Source organism: Ranitomeya variabilis, chromosome 5, assembly GCF_051348905.1.
Source record: "Ranitomeya variabilis isolate aRanVar5 chromosome 5, aRanVar5.hap1, whole genome shotgun sequence".
Lineage (NCBI taxonomy): Eukaryota > Metazoa > Chordata > Amphibia > Anura > Dendrobatidae > Ranitomeya > Ranitomeya variabilis.
Genome location: NC_135236.1, coordinates 348,813,953 through 348,835,557, shown reverse-complemented (window position 1 = coordinate 348,835,557; position 21,605 = coordinate 348,813,953).

The window sequence follows — 21,605 nt, the reverse complement described above, 5'->3', positions numbered from 1 at the left end:
ACAAAAGTCCAACTTAGCTGGGAGTTGTCTAGTAGCAGGAACAAGCACAGAAAGGCTACTGATTACATTGTTGACCGGCATGAAACTGACAGAGGAGCAAGGTTATATAGCGACTCCCACATCCTGATAGGAGCAGGTGAACAGAGGGGATGATGCACACAAGTTAAATTCCACAAGTGGCCACCGGGGGAGCCCAGAATCCAATTTCACAACAGTACCCCCCCCTCAAGGAGGGGGCACCGAACCCTCACCAGAACCACCAGGGCGATCAGGATGAGCCCTATGAAAGGCACGGACAAGATCGGAGGCATGAACATCAGAGGCAGTGACCCAAGAATTATCCTCCTGACCGTATCCCTTCCATTTGACCAGATACTGGAGTTTCCGTCTGGAAACACGAGAGTCCAAGATCTTTTCCACAACGTACTCCAACTCACCCTCAACCAACACCGGAGCAGGAGGCTCAACGGAAGGCACAGCTGGTACCTCATACCTGCGCAACAATGACCGATGAAAAACATTATGAATCGAAAAGGATGCAGGGAGGTCCAAACGGAAGGACACAGGGTTAATAATCTCCAATATCTTGTACGGGCCGATGAACCGAGGCTTAAACTTAGGAGAAGAAACCCTCATAGGGACAAAACGAGAAGACAACCACACCAAGTCCCCAACACAAAGCCGAGGACCAACACGACGACGACGGTTGGCAAAAAGCTGAGTCTTCTCCTGGGACAACTTCAAATTGTCCACCACCTGCCCCCAAATCTGATGCAACCTCTCCACCACAGCATCCACTCCAGGACAATCCGAAGATTCCACTTGACCGGAGGAAAATCGAGGATGAAACCCCGAATTACAGAAAAACGGGGACACCAAGGTGGCAGAGCTGGCCCGATTATTGAGGGCGAACTCCGCCAAAGGCAAAAAAGCAACCCAATCATCCTGATCCGCAGACACAAAACACCTCAAATATGTCTCCAAGGTCTGATTAGTCCGCTCGGTCTGGCCATTAGTCTGAGGATGGAAAGCAGACGAAAAAGACAAATCTATGCCCATCCTAGCACAGAATGCCCGCCAAAATCTAGACACGAACTGGGTCCCTCTGTCAGAAACGATATTCTCCGGAATACCATGCAAACGAACAACATTTTGAAAAAACAGAGGAACCAACTCGGAAGAAGAAGGCAACTTAGGCAAGGGAACCAGATGGACCATCTTAGAGAAACGGTCACACACCACCCAGATGACAGACATCTTCTGAGAAACAGGCAGATCCGAAATAAAATCCATCGAGATGTGCGTCCAAGGCCTCTTCGGGATAGGCAAGGGTAACAACAATCCACTAGCCCGAGAACAACAAGGCTTGGCCCGAGCACAAACGTCACAAGACTGCACAAAGCCTCGCACATCTCGTGACAGGGAAGGCCACCAGAAGGACCTTGCCACCAAATCCCTGGTACCAAAGATTCCAGGATGACCTGCCAACGCAGAAGAATGAACCTCAGAGATGACTCTACTGGTCCAATCATCAGGAACAAACAGTCTACCAGGTGGGCAACGATCAGGTCTATCCGCCTGAAACTCCTGCAAGGCCCGCCGCAGGTCTGGAGAAACGGCAGACAATATCACTCCATCTTTAAGGATACCTGTGGGCTCAGAATTACCAGGGGAGTCAGGCTCAAAACTCCTAGAAAGGGCATCCGCCTTAACATTCTTAGAACCCGGTAGGTAAGACACCACAAAATTAAACCGAGAGAAAAACAACGACCAGCGCGCTTGTCTAGGATTCAGGCGCCTGGCAGACTCAAGGTAAATTAAATTTTTGTGGTCAGTCAATACCACCACCTGATGTCTGGCCCCCTCAAGCCAGTGACGCCACTCCTCAAAAGCCCACTTCATGGCCAATAGCTCCCGATTCCCAATATCATAATTCCGCTCGGCGGGCGAAAATTTACGGGAAAAAAAAGCACAAGGTCTCATCACGGAGCAGTCGGAACTTCTCTGCGACAACACCGCCCCAGCTCCGATTTCAGAAGCGTCGACCTCAACCTGAAAAGGAAGAGCAACATCAGGCTGACGCAACACTGGGGCGGAAGAAAAGCGGCGCTTGAGCTCCCGAAAGGCCTCCACAGCATCAGGGGACCAATCAGCAACATCAGCACCCTTTTTAGTCAAATCAGTCAATGGTTTTACAACATCAGAAAAACCAGCAATAAATCGACGATAAAAGTTAGCAAAGCCCAAAAATTTCTGAAGACTCTTAAGAGAAGAGGGTTGCGTCCAATCACCAATAGCCTGAACCTTGACAGGATCCATCTCGATGGAAGAGGGGGAAAAAATGTATCCCAAGAAGGAAATCTTCTGAACCCCAAAAACACACTTAGAACCCTTCACACACAAGGAATTAGACCGCAAAACCTGAAAAACCCTCCTGACCTGCTGGACATGAGAGTCCCAGTCATCCGAAAAAATCAGAATATCATCCAGATACACAATCATAAATTTATCCAAATAATCGCGGAAAATGTCATGCATAAAGGACTGGAAGACTGAAGGGGCATTTGAAAGACCAAAAGGCATCACCAAATACTCAAAATGGCCCTCGGGCGTATTAAATGCGGTTTTCCACTCATCCCCCTGCTTGATTCGCACCAAATTATACGCCCCACGGAGATCAATCTTAGAGAACCACTTGGCCCCCTTTATACGAGCAAACAAATCAGTAAGCAGTGGTAACGGATATTGATATTTAACCGTGATTTTATTCAAAAGTCGATAATCAATACACGGCCTCAAAGAGCCGTCTTTCTTAGACACAAAGAAAAAACCGGCTCCTAAGGGAGATGACGAAGGACGAATATGTCCCTTTTCCAAGGACTCCTTTATATATTCTCGCATAGCAGCGTGTTCAGGCACAGACAGATTAAATAAACGACCCTTAGGGTATTTACTACCCGGGATCAAGTCTATGGCACAATCGCACTCCCGGTGCGGAGGTAGTGAACCAACCTTGGGTTCTTCAAAAACGTCACGAAAGTCAGACAAGAATTCAGGAATCTCAGAGGGAATAGATGATGAAATGGAAACCAAAGGTACGTCCCCATGAGTTCCTTTACATCCCCAGCTTAACACAGACATAGCTCTCCAGTCGAGGACTGGGTTATGAGATTGCAGCCATGGCAATCCCAGCACCAAAACATCATGTAGATTATACAGCACCAGAAAGCGAATAACCTCCTGGTGATCCGGATTAACACGCATAGTCACTTGTGTCCAGTATTGTGGTTTATTACTAGCCAATGGGGTGGAGTCAATCCCTTTCAGAGGTATCGGAGCCTCCAATGGCTCCAAATCATACCCACAGCGTTTGGCAAAGGACCAATCCATAAGACTCAAAGCAGCGCCAGAGTCGACATAGGCGTCCGCGGTAATAGATGACAAAGAACAAATCAGGGTCACAGATAGAATAAACTTAGACTGTAAAGTGCTAATAGAAACAGACTTGTCAGGCTTCTTAGTACGCTTAAAGCATGCTGATATAACATGAGTTGAATCACCACAATAGAAGCACAACCCATTTTTTCGTCTAAAATTCTGCCGCTCGCTTCTGGACAGAATTCTATCACATTGCATATTTTCTGGCGTTTTCTCAGTAGACACCGCCAAATGGTGCACAGGTTTGCGCTCCCGCAGACGCCTATCGATCTGAATAGCCATCGTCATGGACTCATTCAGACTCGCAGGCACAGGGAACCCCACCATAACATCCTTAATGGCATCAGAGAGACCTTCTCTGAAAATCGCCGCCAGGGCGCACTCATTCCACTGAGTAAGCACAGACCATTTGCGGAATTTTTGGCAGTATATTTCAGCTTCATCTTGCCCCTGAGACAAGGACATCAAGGCCCTTTCCGCCTGAAGCTCTAAATGAGGTTCCTCATAAAGCAACCCCAAGGCCAGAAAAAACGCATCCACATTGAGCAACGCAGGATCCCCTGGTGCCAATGCAAAAGCCCAGTCTTGAGGGTCGCCCCGGAGCAAGGAAATTACAATCCTGACCTGCTGTGCAGGGTCTCCGGCAGAGCGAGACTTCAGGGACAAAAACAATTTGCAATTATTTTTAAAATTTTGAAAGTGAGATCTATTCCCCGAGAAGAATTCAGGCAAAGGAATTCTAGGCTCAGACATAGGTGCATGAACAACAAAATCTTGCAAATTTTGTACCTTTGTGGCGAGATTATTCAAACCTGTAGCTACACTCTGAAGATCCATTTGAAACAGGTGAACACAGAGCCATTCAAGGATTAGAAGGAGAGGAAGAGAGGAAGGCTGCAGTATAGGCAGACTAGCAAGTGATTCAATTAAGAGCACACTCAGAACTAGAGGGAAAAAAAAAAAAAAAAAAAAATTGTAGCAGACTTCTTTTTTCTCTCCTTTCTCAGCCAGTAATTTAACCCTTTTTTGGGCCGGTCAAACTGTCATGATTCTCAATGGCGAGAGAACATAGCCCAGCATATATGAGAACTAGCTCTTGGAAGATGGAAACTATACTGACCATGAACTAAACCTGCCGCACAACTAGAAGTGGCCGGGTAGCATGCCTACGTTTTTTTATCCCTAGATGCCCAGCGCCAGCCGGAGAACTACCTAATCCTAGCAGAGGAAAAGACAGTCCTGGCTCACCTCTAGAGAAATTTTCCCAAAAGGCAGACAGAGGCCCCCACATATATTGGCGGTGATTTAAGATGAAATGACAAACGTAGTATGAAAATAGGTTTAGCAAAATCGAGGTCCGCTTACTAGATAGCATGAAGACAGAAAAGGCACTTTCATGGTCAGCAGAAAACCCTATCAAAACACCATCCAGAAATTACTTTAAGACTCTAGCATTAACTCATAACACCAGAGTGGCAATTTCCGCACACAAGAGCTTTCCAGACACAGTAACGAAACAGCAGCTGTGAACAGGAACAAAATGCAAAAACACACAAGGACAAAAGTCCAACTTAGCTGGGAGTTGTCTAGTAGCAGGAACAAGCACAGAAAGGCTACTGATTACATTGTTGACCGGCATGAAACTGACAGAGGAGCAAGGTTATATAGCGACTCCCACATCCTGATAGGAGCAGGTGAACAGAGGGGATGATGCACACAAGTTAAATTCCACAAGTGGCCACCGGGGGAGCCCAGAATCCAATTTCACAACAGTCTTGCATGGAAGTTGGAAAAGTGGTTTTAGGAACCAGCACCAGGCAGGTGGTCTTCCACAGTTCTGGTACCCCCAGTGATTGAAGGCTCCAGTTAAACAGGTGCTGGAAGACGGTACACAGTTGGCTTGCACACGCTCTGAGGACATGTGGGCTGAGGTCATCAGGCCCAGCTGCTTTGCCAATAACAAGTCTACTAAACTGTCTTCTCATGTTGCTTTGAGAGACAGTGAAAGCAGGCAGCTTATCCCCCAATGTCAATGCTGCCGATGTTTTCCCAGCTCCATCCCCCATTCCTGATGATGCTGTGCTTGTGTTGGTGAATCTGTTGAAAAACTCGTTCATTTCATTAGCCAAGGGCAGATCCACTTCCCCATGCTCTGGCTTTGCCTTAAACCCAGTTAGTTGTTTCATGCCTGACCACACCTCCATGGAATTGTTGTGTGACAATTTATTTTCTAATTTAATTCGGAAAGCCTGACAGGCATTCTTACTATTCCCCTTTAAATCCCTTTGTATCAATTTCAGTTTCTTTGTATCCTTCATTTTAAATGCCAGTTTTTTCTTGTTTAGTAAGTTTTTCAATTATTTTGTAATCCAAGGCTTGTTATTTGCATAAAATCGAATCTTTTTAGCTGGTACAACAGTGTCAGTGCAAAAATTTATATAATCTGTTACTCGCCCGACAATATCATTTACATCATCATCATGCTCTCCCCTGTCGCATATCACCTCCCAGTCTGTGAGGTCAAAGCAGTCTCGTAGAGTCTCCTCTGGCACTGGAGTCCACTTCCCAACTAGAGATTTTAATAATTATAGATGGGTGTTAGAAATGTGAACTTGACAATATTCTAAAGCTACACTTGACAATTATCACAATCTTACAAAATGGAAGAAGACAGAGTTGGCACTCATTTTATTACAGTGTGAAACACTTTGAAAAATTTGCCACTAGTTGTGTATCTTAGCAGAATTATGAAAGATTGTCTACATAGAAAAGTTATAAAACATAATGTATTGTGATGTATCATTATAATGTTGCAGACGACTTTGTCATGTAAAGGTGTTTAGACTAGCCCGACCACAATTCCATGTGCACAGAATGATCATTAATATAATTGTTCTGTGCTGTTAAAGTACTGTGCAAAATATTTAGGCAGGCAAAGTAACAATGCTTGAAAAATATTAATAATCTATTTTTATCAGTTAACAAAATGCAAAGTCAATGAAAAAAATGAAATCTAAATCAAATCAATATTTGGTCTGACCACCCTGTGCCTTCAAAACAACATTAATCTTAATTTTTCAGGTACACTTGCACAAAGTTTTTGAAGGAACTTGGCAGGGAGGTTGTTCTAAACATCGTGGAGAACTAACCACAGATCTGTGGATGTAGGCTTGTGCAGATCCTTCTGTATCTCACAGACAGACTCTACGATGTTGAGATCAAGGCTCTGTAGGATCCATATAATCACTTCCAGGACGATTTGTCCTTTTTTATACTGAAGATAGTTCTTAAAGACATTGGATGTATGTTTGGGGTTGTTGTTCTGCTGCAGAATAAATTTGGAGCCAATAGTACGCCTCACTGAAAGTACTCAATGATTGATAAATATGTCTGTATTTCCCAGAAGGTTCTGATCAAAACCTACATTCACAGAAGATCTGTGGTTAGTTCTCCAAGTTTTTTTAACAACCTTCCTGACGAGTTCCTTTGACAACTGAGTGCTAGTAAACCTTGAAGAACTGATTCTTTGATGCTGTTTTGAAGGCAAAGTATAGTCACAAATTTTGATTTTCAATTAGTTTGCGCTTCAGTGTTTTTAGTTCTTTTAGGCTCTGTGCCAACGATGCCAACGATGAGTTTTTGGTGGGTTTTTGATGCCAAGTATTTTTGCTGAGTCAAAAGCGCAGCGTCTAAGGCCATGTTCACATGTTCAGTGTTTGGTGAGTTTTTTATCTCAGTATTTGTAAGCCAAAATCAGGAGTGCAACAATAAGGGCTCATACCAATCACCGTAAGAAAAAACAGTCCGATATCAGTCCTGAAAAGTGAGTTGAGTGTCATGCAAGTGTCATGTGATTTTCATTCGATTACAATGCGATTTTTATCAACTAGCATCCGCATGGCATCCGATTTACATGCGAATATGATCCGATTGCAATGTGATTTTAACATGAGCTTTTACAAAGAGCAATTTTCTATGTCAATTACCCATAGTTTTCCCAGGGAAATATTATTTTTCAGCTCACAAATACTGCGGTAAAAATGTCACTAAATACTGAACGCTTGCACGTGGCCTTACAGTTCCAGTAAAGTAAATGGGATTTTAAAAAATCTCATTCCCACTGTGCTTTTTTTTTTATCTGAGTAAACTGACCTTTGATGCGTGTTTCAAATCCAAAACATGTCAATTCATTGGGTCCGCTGAGTTTTATGCATAGATTTTTCCCATAGACTTGTATTAGATGTGGAAAATATGCAGGTAAAATATAAACATGAGTTTCTATCGCTTTTCTGCAATGAAAAAGCATTGAAAAGGTAAGCAATCCACACATGACTATATCAATAAAGTTTTGTCAAAGCCAAATACCAGAAAGAATCAAAAACAAATCATTTTTGTTTAACCCCTTCATGACATTTTATGTATTGATGTGGGCTGCATCACTGAGCCTGCATCTTTTCTGACACATGACAGCAGCAGGTGGAATCGCAATCCACCTGTGTCTGTTAACATGATAAATGCCGCTGTCAATCTCTGATAGCGGCATTTAACATGAGCGCATCGGAAGTATGTCACTAATCTCTCTCATCGGCGCTGTCACATCATCGTGGTGCGCCGATGGGTTGGCATGACAACCGTGGGTCTGCAGAAGACCCCTGTAGTTGTCATTACCTATATGCTACGAGCGCCACCCCATCTCTGTGTGGCACAGGCGATCAGAAGATCACAGCATCAAGTCTACTACCATCGAAACCTTCAAAAAGAGCCTGAAGACCCACCTCTCTGACAAGCCTACAACCTGCGGTAACCACCGATCAACCAAACCGCTGCATGACCAGCTCTATCCTCACCTACTGTATTCTCACCCATCCCTTGTAGATTGTGAGCCTTCGCGGGCAGGGTCCTCTCTCCTCCTGTACCAGTTATGACTTGTATTGTTTAAGATTATTGTACTTGTTTTTATTATGTATACCCCTCCTCACATGTAAAGCGCCATGGAATAAATGGCGCTATAACAATAAATAATAATAATAATAATAATACTAAGTAGACTATCAAAGCCAGTAAAAAGTGTAAAAAAAAGTTTTTAAACATATTGAAAAAAATTAAAATTTCATCCCCTTTTAACTCATTTAACTCCTTAATCCAATTTGATGTACTATCCCATCGAGGTGACCAGGGATTTAATTCCCAGGGATGGGAATAGTACGTCATATGTGATCGGCCGCACTCATGGGGGGAGCGAGGCAGATCGCCGCCAGGTGTCAGCTGATTATTACAGATGACATCCGGCACTATGTGAACCCCCGAAACACTGCGATCAAACATGATCGCAGCGTTCCGGCGGCATAGGGAAGCATCGCTCAGGGTGGGGGCTCCCTGCGTGCATCTCCTCCCTGCAGGCCCCGGATCCAAAATGGCCATGGGGCTCCTTCCGGGTCTTGCAAAGAGGTGGCTCTTGCAAGCCTGAACCACTGCCTGTGCTGTGCAAAGTGTCAGATCAGCGATCTGACACTATAGCATGATGACATCCCCTGGGACAATGTTATAGAGTAAAAAAAAATATTTACATATATAAAAAAAAAATTTTCCTAAATAAAGAAAAACAAATATTGTTCCAATAAATACATTTCTTTATTTAATTAATAAGAAAAAACAATAAAAGTACACATTTTTAGTATCGCCGCATACGTAACGACCCGACCTAAAAAACTGTGCCACTAGTTAACCCCTTCAGTGAACACTGTAAAAAAAAATGAGGCAAAAAACAATGCTTTATTATCATACCGCTGAGCAAAAAGTGAAATAACACGCAATCAAAAATATGGATACAAATAACCATGGTACCCATGAAAACGTCATCTTGTCCCGCAAAAATAGAGCTGCCATACAGCATCATCAGAGAAAAAATAGAAAAATTATAGTCCTCAGAATAAAGCGATGCAAAAATAATTATTTTTTGTATAAAATAGTTTTTATCGTATAAAAGCACCAAAACATAAAAAATAAATAAATGAGGTATCGCTGTAATCGAACACACCCAAAGAATAAAACTGCTTTATCAATTTTACCAGATGTGGAACGGTATAAATGCCGCCCCAAAAGAAATTCATGTTTCATGGTTTATGGTCATTCTGCCTCACAAAAATCGGAATAAAAAGCGATCAAAAAATGTCACGTGCCCGAAAATGTTACCAATAAAAATGTCAACTCGTCCTGCAAAAACCAAGACCTGACATGACTCTGTGGACCAAAATATGGAAAAATTATAGCTCTCAAAATGTGGAGACGCAAAAACTATTTTTTGCAATAAAATGCGTCTTTTAGTGTGTGACAGCTGCCAATCATAAAAATCCGCTAAAAAACCCGCTATAAAAGTAAATCAAACCCCCCTTCATCACCCCCTTAGTTAGGGAAAAATAATAAAATTAAACAAATGTATTTATTTCCATTTTCCCATTAGGGTTAGGGTTGGGGCTAGGGTTAGGGTTGGGGCTAGGGTTAAGCATCTTTTAGTGTGTGACAGCTGCCAATCATAAAAATCTGCTAAAAAAGCTATAAATAGTAAATCAAACCCCCCTTCATCACCCCTTTAGTTAGGGAAAAATAATAAAATTAAAAAAAATGTATTTATTTCCATTTTCCCATTAGGGTTAGAGTTGGGGCTAAAGTTAGGGTTAGGGTTGGGGCTAAAGCTAGGGTTAGGTTGGGGTTAAAGTTAGGGTTAGGGTTGGGGCTACAGTTAGTGTTAGGGTTGGGGCTAAAGTTAGGGTTAGGGTTGGGGCTGAAGTTAGGCTTAGGGTTGAGGCTGAAGTTTGGGTTAGGGTTTGGATTATATTTACGGTTGGGAATAGGGTTAGGGGTGTGTCAGGGTTAGGGGAGTGGTTAGGGTATGATTGAGATTAGGGTTAAGGGTGTGTTGGAGTTAGAGGTGTGGTTAGGGTTGGGATTAGGGATAGGGGTGTGTTGGGGTTAGGGATGTGGTTGGGATTAGGGGTGTGGTTGGGATTAGGGTTAGGGGTATGTTCGGGTTAAGGGTGTAGTTAAGGACCACTGTCCCTTTATGAGGTTATAACTCTGGAACGCTTCAACGGATCCTGATAATTGTGACATAGTTTTCTCATGACATATTCTACTTCATGATAGTGATAAAATTTCTTTGATATTACCTGCGTTTAATTATTTAAAAAAACGGAAATTTGGCAAAAATTTTAAAAAATTTCACAATTTTCCAACTTTGAATTTTTATACCCTTAAATCACAGAGATATGTCACACAAAATACTTAATTAACATTTAACACATATTTACTTTACATCAGCACAATCTTGGAACCAAAATTTTTTTGTTGGGGAGTTATAAGGGTTATAAGTTGACCAGCAATTTCTCATTTTTACAACACCATTTTTTCTTAGGGACCACATCACATTTGAAGTCATTTTGAGGGGTCTATATGATAGAAAATAACCAAGTGTGACACCATTCTAAAAACTTCACCCCTCAACGTGCTCAAAACTACATTCAAGAAGATTATTAACCCTTCAGGTGTTTCACAGGAATTTTTGAAATGTTTAAAAAAAAATGAACATTTAACTTTTTTTCACAAAAATTTAATTCAGCTCCAATTCGTTTCATTTTACCAAGGGTAACAGGAGAAATTGGACCCCAAAAGTTGTTGTACAATTTGTCCTGAGTACACCGATACCCAATATGTGGGGGTAAACCACTGTTTGGGCGCATGGCATAGCTTGGAAGGGAAGGAGCGCCGTTCGACTTTTCAAAGCAAAATTGACTGGAATTGAGATGGGACGCAATGTTGCGTATGGAGAGCCCCTTATGTGCCTAAACATTAAAACCCCATCATGTGACACCATTTTAGAAAGTAGACCCCCTAAGGAACTTATCTAGATGTGTGGTGAGCACTTTGACCCACCAAGTGCTTCACAGAAGTTTATAATGCAGAGCCATAAAAATAAAAAAATAATATTTTTTCACAAAAATGATATTTTCACCTCAAATTTGTTATTTTCCCAAGGGTAAGATAAGAAATTGGACCCCAAAAGTTGTTGTGCAATTTGTCCTGAGTACGCCGATTGTTATGATCCGGTGGTAGGATCACCAAACTGACCTGATAGGTAAACCTGAATAGTAGGACAAGCTCCGGGAATGTGGAACTATACTGACCGCAATCCTGATCCTATCCACACACACTAAAGGCAGCCATGGAGCGTTACCTAAAAACCTAGACGCCTCTTCACAGCCTGAGAAACTAGCTACCCCTAGAGAGAAAGCAAAGCCTCACTTGCCTCAGAGAAATAACCCCAAAGTTTAGACAGCCCCCCACAAATAATAACGGTGAGTTAAGGGGAAAATACAAACGTAGGAATGAAAAACAGGTTTAAGCAAATGAGGCCCGCTAACACTAAATAGACAGAAGATAGCAGGGATCTGTGCGGTCGGTACAAAAACTATCGAAAACTATCCACGCAGAAAGTACAAGAACCCCCACACTGACTCACGATGTGAGGGGCGCACTTCTGCTCCCCAGAGCTACCAGAAAGCGAAAAATCACATATAAGCAAGCTGGACTGAACACATCATATACTGAGAAACATATTCAAGGAAACAATGAGCAAAAGAACTAGCAAGACTTAGCTTCTCAGAAATAGACAGGTCACCAGGAAAATCCAGGAGAGGTCAGAACCAGTACTGAATACAACGACAGCAGGCAACAAATAAAGGTCCAGGTGGAGTTAAATAGGAACCAGCATAGCAGGAAATGAGGCAGCTGAGCCCAGCTCCAGACCCGCAGTTCTGCTAAAGGCCACCAGAGGGAACCCAGACGGAATTTACAACAGCCAATACCCAATATGTGGGGGTAAACCACTGTTTGGGCTCATGGCAGAGCTCGGAAGGGAAGGAGTGCTGTTTGACTTTTCAATGCAAAATTGACTAGAATTGAGATGGGACGCCATGTTGCGGTTGGAGAGCCCCTGATGAGCCTAAACATTGAAACCCCCCACAAGTGAAACCATTTTGGAAAGTAGACCCCCTAAGAAACTTATCTAGATGTGTTGTGAGCACTTTGACCCACCAAGAGCTTCACAGAAGTTTATAATGCAGAGCCGTAAAAATAAAAAATCATATTTTTTCACAAAAATGATATTTTCACCCTGGATTTTTTATTTTCCCAAAGGTAAAAGAACAAATTGGACCCCAAAAGTTGTTGTGAAATTTTTCCTGAGTACGCTGATACCCCTTATGTGGGGGTAAACACTGTTTGAATGCATGGCAGAGCTCAGAAGGGAAGGAGCGCCGTTTGGCTTTTCAATGCAAAATTGACTGGAATTGAGATGGGACACCATGTTGCATTTGGAGAGCCCCTCATGTGCCTAAACATTGAAACCCCCCACAAGTGACACCATTTTGGAATGTAGACCCCTAAAGAACTTATCTAGATGTGATGTGAGAGCTTTGAACCCCCAAGTGTTTCACTACAGTTTATAACGCAGAGACGTAAAAGTAAAAATATATTTTTTTATTTCAAAAAAATTATTTTTTAGCCCCCAGGTTTATATTTTCCCAAGGGTAACAGGAGAAATTGGACCTCAAAAGTTGTTGTCCAATGTGTGCTGAGTAAGCTGATACTCAATATGTGGGGGGAACCACCGTTTGGGCTCATGGCAGAGCTCGGAAGGGAAGGAGCGCTGTTCAGAATGTAGACTTAGATGGAATGGTCTGCAGGCATTACATTGCGTCTGCAGTGCCCCTAATGTACCTAAACAGTAGAAACCTCCCACAAGTGACCCCATATTGGAAATTAGACCCCCCAAGGAACATATCTAGATGTGTGGTGAGAACTTTGAACCCCTAAGTGTTTCACTACAAATTATAACGCAGAGCCGTGAAAATAAAAAATAATTTTTTTCCACAAAAATGATATTTTAGCCCCCAGTTTTGTATTTTCCCAAGGATCAGAGGAGAAACTGGACCCCAAAAGTCATTGTCCAATTTGTCCTGAGTACGCTGATACCCCATATGTGGGGGGAACCACCGTTTGGACGCATGGCAGAGCTCGGAAGGGAAGGAGCGCCGTTTGGTATGCAGACATAGATGGAATGGTCTGCAGGTGTCCCATTGCGTTTGCAGAGCCCCTAATGCACCTAAACAGTAGAAACCCCCCACAAGTGACCCCATATTGGAAGCTAGACCCCCCCAAGGAACCTATCTAGGTGTGTTGTGAGAACTTTGAACCCCCCAGTGTTTCATTACAGTTTATAACGCAAAGCCGTGAAAATAAAAAATCATTTTTTCCCTCCCAAAATTTTTTTTAGCCTCCCAAATTTTTATTTACCCAAGAATAACAAGTGAAATTGGACAACAAAAGTTTTTGTCCAATTTGTCCTGAGAACGCTGATACACCATATATTGGAATACACCCCTGTTTGGGCGCACAGTAGAGCTCGGAAGGAAAGGAGCACTGTTTTACTGTTTCAACGCAGAATTGGCTGGAATAAAGATTGGACACCATGTTGCATTTGGAGATCCCTTGATGTGCCTAAACAGTGGAAACCCCTAATTCTAACTGAAACCCTAACCCAAACACACCCCTTACCCTAATACCAACTCTAACCATAACCCGAACATGCCCCTAACCTTAATCCCAACCACAACCCTAATCCCAACCACACCCCTAACCCCAACACACCCCTAACCCTAATCCCAACCGTAACCACACCCCTTATTTCAATACACCCCTAACCCTAATCCCAACCAAGACCCTTACTACAACCCTAACCCTAATCCCAACCGTAAATGTAATCCAAACCCTAACCCTAACTTTAGCCTCAACCCTAACCCTAACTTTAGCCCCAACCCTAACCATAACCCTAACCCTAGCCCCAACCCTAACCCTAGCCCCGACTCCAACCCTAACCCTAGCCCCAACCAAAACCCTAGCCCTAACCCTAGCTCTAACTCTAACCCTAGCCCCAACCCTAACCCTAGCCCTAACCCCAACCCTAACTCTAACCCTAGCCCCAAACCTAACCCTAGCCCTAACCCTAGCCCCAACCCTAACCCTAGCCCCAACCTTAGCCCTAACCCTTCACCTAGCCACAAATTAAACCCTAGCCCCAACCCTAACCCTAGCCCCAACCCTAAGTCTAACCCTAGCCCTAACCCTAACCCTAGCCCTAACCCCAACCCCAACTCTAACCCTAGCCCCAACCCTAACCTAGCCCTATCCCTAGCCTCAACCCTAATCCTAGCCCCAACCCTAACCTCAGCCCCAACCCTGACCCTAGCCCTAAACCTAACACTAATCCTAGCCCCAAACCTAACCCTAATGGGAAAATGGAAATAAATACATTTTTTTTTATTTTATTTTTCCCTAACTAAGGGGGTGATGAAGGGGGGTTTGATTTACTTTTATAGCGGGTTTTTTAGCGGATTATGATTGGCAGCTGTCACACACTAAAAGATGCATTTTATTGCAAAAAATAGTTTTGCGTCTCCACTAGTGTTGAGCGATACCGTCTGATACTTGAAAGTATCGGTATCGGATAGTATCGGCTGATACCCGAAAAGTATCGGATATCGCCGATACCGATACCCGATACCAATACAAGTCAATGGGACACCAAGTATCGGAAGGTATCCTGTATGGTTCCCAGGGTCTGAAGGAGAGGAAACTCTCCTTCAGGCCCTGGGATCCATATTAATGTGTAAAATAAAGAATTAAAATAAAAAATCGGGATATACTCACCCTCTGACGCGCCCTGGTGGTAACCGGCAGCTTCCGTTTCTAAGAATGAGCGCTTGAAAGACCTTAGATGACGTCGCGGCTTGTGATTGGTCGCTGGGCGGTCACGTGACCGCCACGCGACCAATCACAAGCAGCGACGTCATCTAAGGTCTTTCAAGCGCTTGAAAGACCTTAGATGACGTGACGTCACGTGACCGCCCAGCAACGTGACGTGAAGATCTAGTTGGAGCACAGACTGGTCTAGCTCTTCCTAGTGCTGCTGCAGGTGATTACCAGATCTCTTCCTTACGTGTACATAGGGAGAGACCTGTCAATCACCTCTAGTAGTGCTGGAGAGAGCCATCACGGGGTGGAGCCGGAGTGGTATGGTCTTTGCCTATGGTCCCAGCCAGATCTACTAAGTAAATTTTCCCTGAAACGCGGGATCGTTTCAGAGAATACCAAACCTAGCTACAATTGTGTGGCTAAGCTGAGATTCATGCTGTAGTCATTAAAGCAAAATCACCAGCATTGCAAATTAAGGTAAATTTAAAATAGATATATTTTTATGTGTAAGTGGTTGAATTTAAATACCACACACTCAGTGAGTGTAAAATGGATCACAATTACACCGCAATTATGTTTTAATTCATCACATGACTCTGATCAACCAAAGTCACATTGTGCAGTACACAGGGTTTTTTATACCGGTATTTTATCTAATAAAACTATTGTCAAGTTCCCTTATTAAATTCAAATGACTACAATGTGGGGCTCTTTTAATGAATGTCAGCCATTATTATACCATAATAAGTGGGTGTTAAGAGCTGGATAATATAAGTATAATCAATGCCACTCACAAATAAAGGTTGTATTGTGGTCAGACAACCCATTGTGTTCCCTTTTTTTAAATAGGCAAACAGTGGCAGTAGAAATTCAATAATGGGTGGATGCTGTATACTCCATAGAGCTCAATAAGAGGACATACATAGGATTTGTTACAGGAGTATTGTGTCTATACTCTGTATGTTCTAGCATGCACTGAATGCTGCATAAGCAGCGTTGATACAATTTTCTAATTCATGGATACGATGCTGTCAGCGTTCCACATGTTGAATTCTCTGCTCTCCATGCATCCGTGCACTGCATTTGTGTTCTGAGTACAGGTGGCCTCACTTAAACACCAAGACTGCCATCAGGATTACTGACTGCCCCTCATTTATTATATCCCTGGACTGTACAAAGGGACTCTGGCCCTGACACGCATTTCAATGGGTTCTTGACTATCTAAGAGCCAAGAAATTCATGCTGCCTGTGGATTGGGAAGCATTATTTGCCTGACAATAGAGATGATCATGTCATCTAAGGTCTTTCAAGCGCTTGAAAGACCTTAGATGACGTCGCGGCTTGTGATTGGTCGTGTGGCGGTCACGTGACCGCCCAGCGACCAATCACAAGCCGCGACGTCATCTAAGGTCTTTCAAGTGCTCATTCTTAGAAACGGAAGCTGCCGGTTACCACCAGGGCGCGTCAGAGGGTGAGTATATCCCGATTTTTTATTTCAATTCTTTATTTTAAACATTAAGATGGTTCCGATACCGATTCCCGATACCACAAAAGTATTGGATCTCGGTATCGGAATTCCGATACCGCAAATATCGGCCGATACCCGATACTTGCGGTATCGGAATGCTCAACACTAGTCTCCACATTTTGAGAGCTATAATTTTTCCATATTTTGGTCCACAGAGTCATGTGAGGTCTTGCGGGACGAGTTGATGTTTTTATTGGTACCATTTTCAGGCATGTGACTTTTTTTGATCGCTTTGTATTCTGATTTTTGTGAGGCAGAATGACCAAAAACCAGTTATTCATGAATTTCTTTTGGGGGGGGCGTTTAGACCGTTCCACGTTTGGTAAAATTGATAAAGCTGTTTTATTCTTCAGGTCAGAACGATTACAGCGATACCTCATTTGTATCTTTTTTTATGTTTTGGCGCTTTCATATGATAAAAACTATTTTATAGAAAAAATTATTATTTTTGCATCGCTTTATTCTGAAGACTATACCTTTTTTATTTTTTTGCTGATGATGCTGTATGGCAGCTCGTTTTTTGCGGGACAAGATGACGTTTCCAGCGGTACCATGGTTATTTATATCCGTATTTTTGATCACGTGCTATTCCATTTTTTGTTCGGCGGTATGATAATAAAGCGTTGTTTTTTGCCTCGTTTTTTTATTTTTTTTACAGTGTTCACTTAAGGGGTTAACTAGCAGGACAGTTTTATAGGTCTGGCCATTACAGACGCGGCGATACTAAATATATGCAATTTTATTGTTTTTTTTTTTAGATAAAGAAATGTATTTATTGGAACAATATATATATATATATATATTTTCTTTATTTAGGAATTTGTATTTTATTTTTTTACATATGTGAATATTTAACTTTACAACATTGCCCCGGGGGGGTATCATGTTGTAGGATCAGATCGCTGATCTGACACTTTGCAGTGCACTGTGTCAGATCAGCGATCTGACGTGCACTGCTGGAGGCTTGCAGGTGCCTTCTCTGTACCGCCGAAACACTGCAATCATCTTTGATCGCAGTGTGCCAGGGGTTAATGCGCCAGGGGCGGTCCGTGACCGCTCCTGGCACATAGTGCCAGATGTCAGCTGTGATAATCAGCTGACACCCGGCCGCGATCCACTATGACGTACTATCCCATCACTAGGAATTAAGTCCCAGGTCACCTCGATGGGATATTACGTCATATGGGATTAATGGGTTAAGTAAACTAAGTTACTTGCATTGTTCATTTTGTTTTTGAGTGTGCGTTTTTTTTTTGTGTTGTCAACTACGCATTTTTTTGCCTCTTTTTGGAATGTCATGTTTTAAATAAAGCTGCTTTGTTATTGATGCCTCTTGGCATTTGGCTTTGACAACACTTTATTGATATAGTCATGTATTATGTAGTTATTTTTATAGTCATAGACCTCTGCTCAAGGGAAAACATGTTAAAGATGGGGCTCTACTCCTGGCCCAGTGCTGTAAGCTTGCCCAGAAGCCTAAAATTTGAAAATGCATGCATTTCATGAAATTTGTGTAAGAGAGGTACATCTATATTATATAGCATATGAATGGATAACAGTGCCATGTGAATTGAAAAAAGACTCCCAGCTAATCAACCATACTTACTCAATATTAAGTATAGTATATCTATGTGCTTTATGTATGGTATTATACAGATCCTACAAGCATATTTTCCCCTAAAACTTATTGCCTCATTTTTGCTCCATCAGTCTTCTTCTTTTACATCAATATTATGTCACAGGTCAAACCTACAGGGGCAGACATCAAAATTGCAAGTGGTTTGCAATGTTGCTACTGACAGAATAGAATGACGATTGACAAGCAGAAAGGGAAAATCATTACAGCCGATGAACTTAGAAGCAGAAATTGAGAAAAATCAAGAGAGGTTTGGCCTTGCAGACCAGATGCTGGGGGCTTTCCAACAGAAAAGGGGCAATGGTGTCATCAAGGGCTGCCTCACTTTTGGAACATTTATTTGGATTTACTCCCTTAGGCTGCAAGCTGCCAGATATCTCTTGGAAGATTTAATCTAAAGAGAGGAAATGGAATTTGACATAATATACAGTCTAGGAAAAAAGTGAATAGAGAAGGAAGATGTGGAGAAAATAATGCTGTGTGCTACATTTATTTTGTAGACATAGTTTACTGACTGATATTTTATGGATACAAGATGAATGTACATCCTGAATTATTTGTAAGGCTTGCAACCAATATAAAGCAATGTACAATCCGCTGGGTCCGCAGCATACAGTGCTCATCATAAATAAGTACACCCCCCTTGAAAAGTAAGATTTTAATCAATATTTCAGAGAACACAATAACAATTTCCAAAATTTTGACAAGACTCACTTCCATAGAAAATTATTTACCACGAAATATGAAAGTAAATAATATAATTTTCATTACTTTTACGCAAATTATTTAATGCTGATAAATACACCCCACACCAAAACTACTACATCTAGTATTTTGATGACCTTGATGATTTTAAAGGATAGCACCAAGTCTTCTAGCCATGAAAAGAACAAATTGGTGACAAATCACAACTTCTATCTTTTTCCATTTGTCAAGAGTGACTTGTTTTAGAGCTTGTATGCTTGATGGAGAGTGATGTTAAACTTGTCTTTTCAGAATTCTCCATAGATGTAGTTCATGTAGGAAAAGTGCATGCCTACCCAGGGCACAAAGTGATGGTAGCATATTCACTTACAATGTAGAGCAATACGTCTCTGAATTCATGTTACCATACGTGAATTGTAGCTCTCTGACACCAGCAGCACTAATGCAGCCCCAGCAGCCCCAGCAGCTGCCACTATCATGTTCTACTGAAGACACCAAGCATTTTTGTTTGTACTCTTCACTGTTGCGATGCCATACAGTTTTGTATAAATCAGTTCCAAAAACATTCATATTGATCTCATCAATCCAGAGTATAAAATCCTGGGACAGAATCAGAGGCTGGGAAATCACACATCTTACCCACACCAAGAATAGCGGGCCCAACTACCATCAGGGTTTCAGTCTCCTCATCTTCCACTTCCTGTCTCTCTTTCTCCTCCTCAGCAGAATGAGCCCCACCATCACTTCCCATCTAGAAAATCTGCAGCCCTTCCGGCAGTACGCTCTGCTGAAACTCATCTGTTTAGGTGATAAAATTCACATGGCCCACGTGCTGAATTTGGTTGTACAGCTTTTTTTAAAAGATATACTCTGCCTTGACTTACCTACTTGCCAAGGTACGACGTGCCAGCGCTGGTTTCTGAAAGTCATCTCAGACTTTCGCCGGTCTAGCTTCGCTGCAGCGATGCTTTAATTTGCCATGTTACCAACTGATTTGTGACCTGCCCACACGCTGGAATTCAATATGTTGGCAAGGCTTAGTTAGAAGCAGAGGGCAGTCTCTGATTTCCAGCTTTTCAATGCCTGTCGGAATAACACTCAGCTCTCACACATAACAACTACTGAGTGAGTGTGGATCACTGACATATGTGAGGTTCTTCAAAACTTTGAGTACTGCACCAAGATGGTGAGCACTGATGGCACTATTATGAGCATAACCATCCCACTGCTCTGTGTTATGGACCTGGTGGTTAGGTGCACCAGGAATGACCTGATAGTTAAACACGGAATCGGGACGAGCTCTGGGGAAATGGGAACTCTGCTGACCGCAAACCTTACTCCTAACAACACAACTAGAAATAGCCGTGGAGCATGCCTGACTCTGCCTAGACGCCTCTTCACAGCCTAAGAGCTAACTACCCCTAAAGAAAGGAAACAAAGCCTCGCGTGCCTCAGAGAAATTTCCCCAAAGGTAAAAGCAGCCCCCCACAAGTATTGACTGTGAGTTAAGAGGAAATCACAAACACAGGATGAAATAGGCTTTAGCAAAGAGAGGCCAGTCTAACTAAACAGATTGAGGATAGAAAAGGGATCTTTGCGGTCAACACAACAAACTACAAAAACCACGCAGAGTGTGCAAAAAATACCCCCGCACCGACTCACGGTGCAGTGGTGCCACTCTGCACCCCCAGAGCTTCCAACTAGCCAGGAGTTTCAAGATAGCCAGCTGGACTAGAACTTAGCAAGAAAAACCATAAGTAACAAATGAACAAGCCGGAACTTAGCTTTTGCTGGAGTAGTCAGGTCCTCAGAAAGATCCAGGAGAGATCTGAACCAGTACTAGAACATTGACAGCTGGCATGGAGTAATGATCTGAGTGGAGTTAAATAGAGAATCCAGCCTAGCCCTAAACGAGGGCAGGTGGGGAAGGAATCTCAGAACCAGCAGCTCTACTCACAGCCACCAGAGGGAGTCCACGGACAGAACTCACCGAAGTACCATTCATGACCACAGGAGGGAGTTCGAGAACGGAATTCACAACAGTACCCCCCCCTTGAGGAGGGGTCACCGAACCCTCACCAGAGCCACCCGGCCGATCAGGACGAGCCAAATGAAAGGCACAAACTAAATCGGCAGCATAGACATCAGAGGCAACAACCCAGGAATTATCCTCCTGACCATAGCCCTTCCATTTGACCAAGTACTGAAGTTTTCGTCTCGAAATACGAGAATCCAAAATCTTCTCCACCACATACCCCAACTCCCCCTCGACCAACACCGGAGGAGGAGGATCAACGGAGGGAACCATAGGCGCCACATATCTCTGCAGCAACGACCTATGGAACACATTATGGATGGCAAAAGAAGCAGGAAGGGCCAAAATATCATCCAAATATACGATCATGAATCTATCCAGATACTTTCGGAAGATGTCATGCATAAAGGACTTAAACACAGAGGGAGCATTAGAAAGGCCGAATGGCATCACCA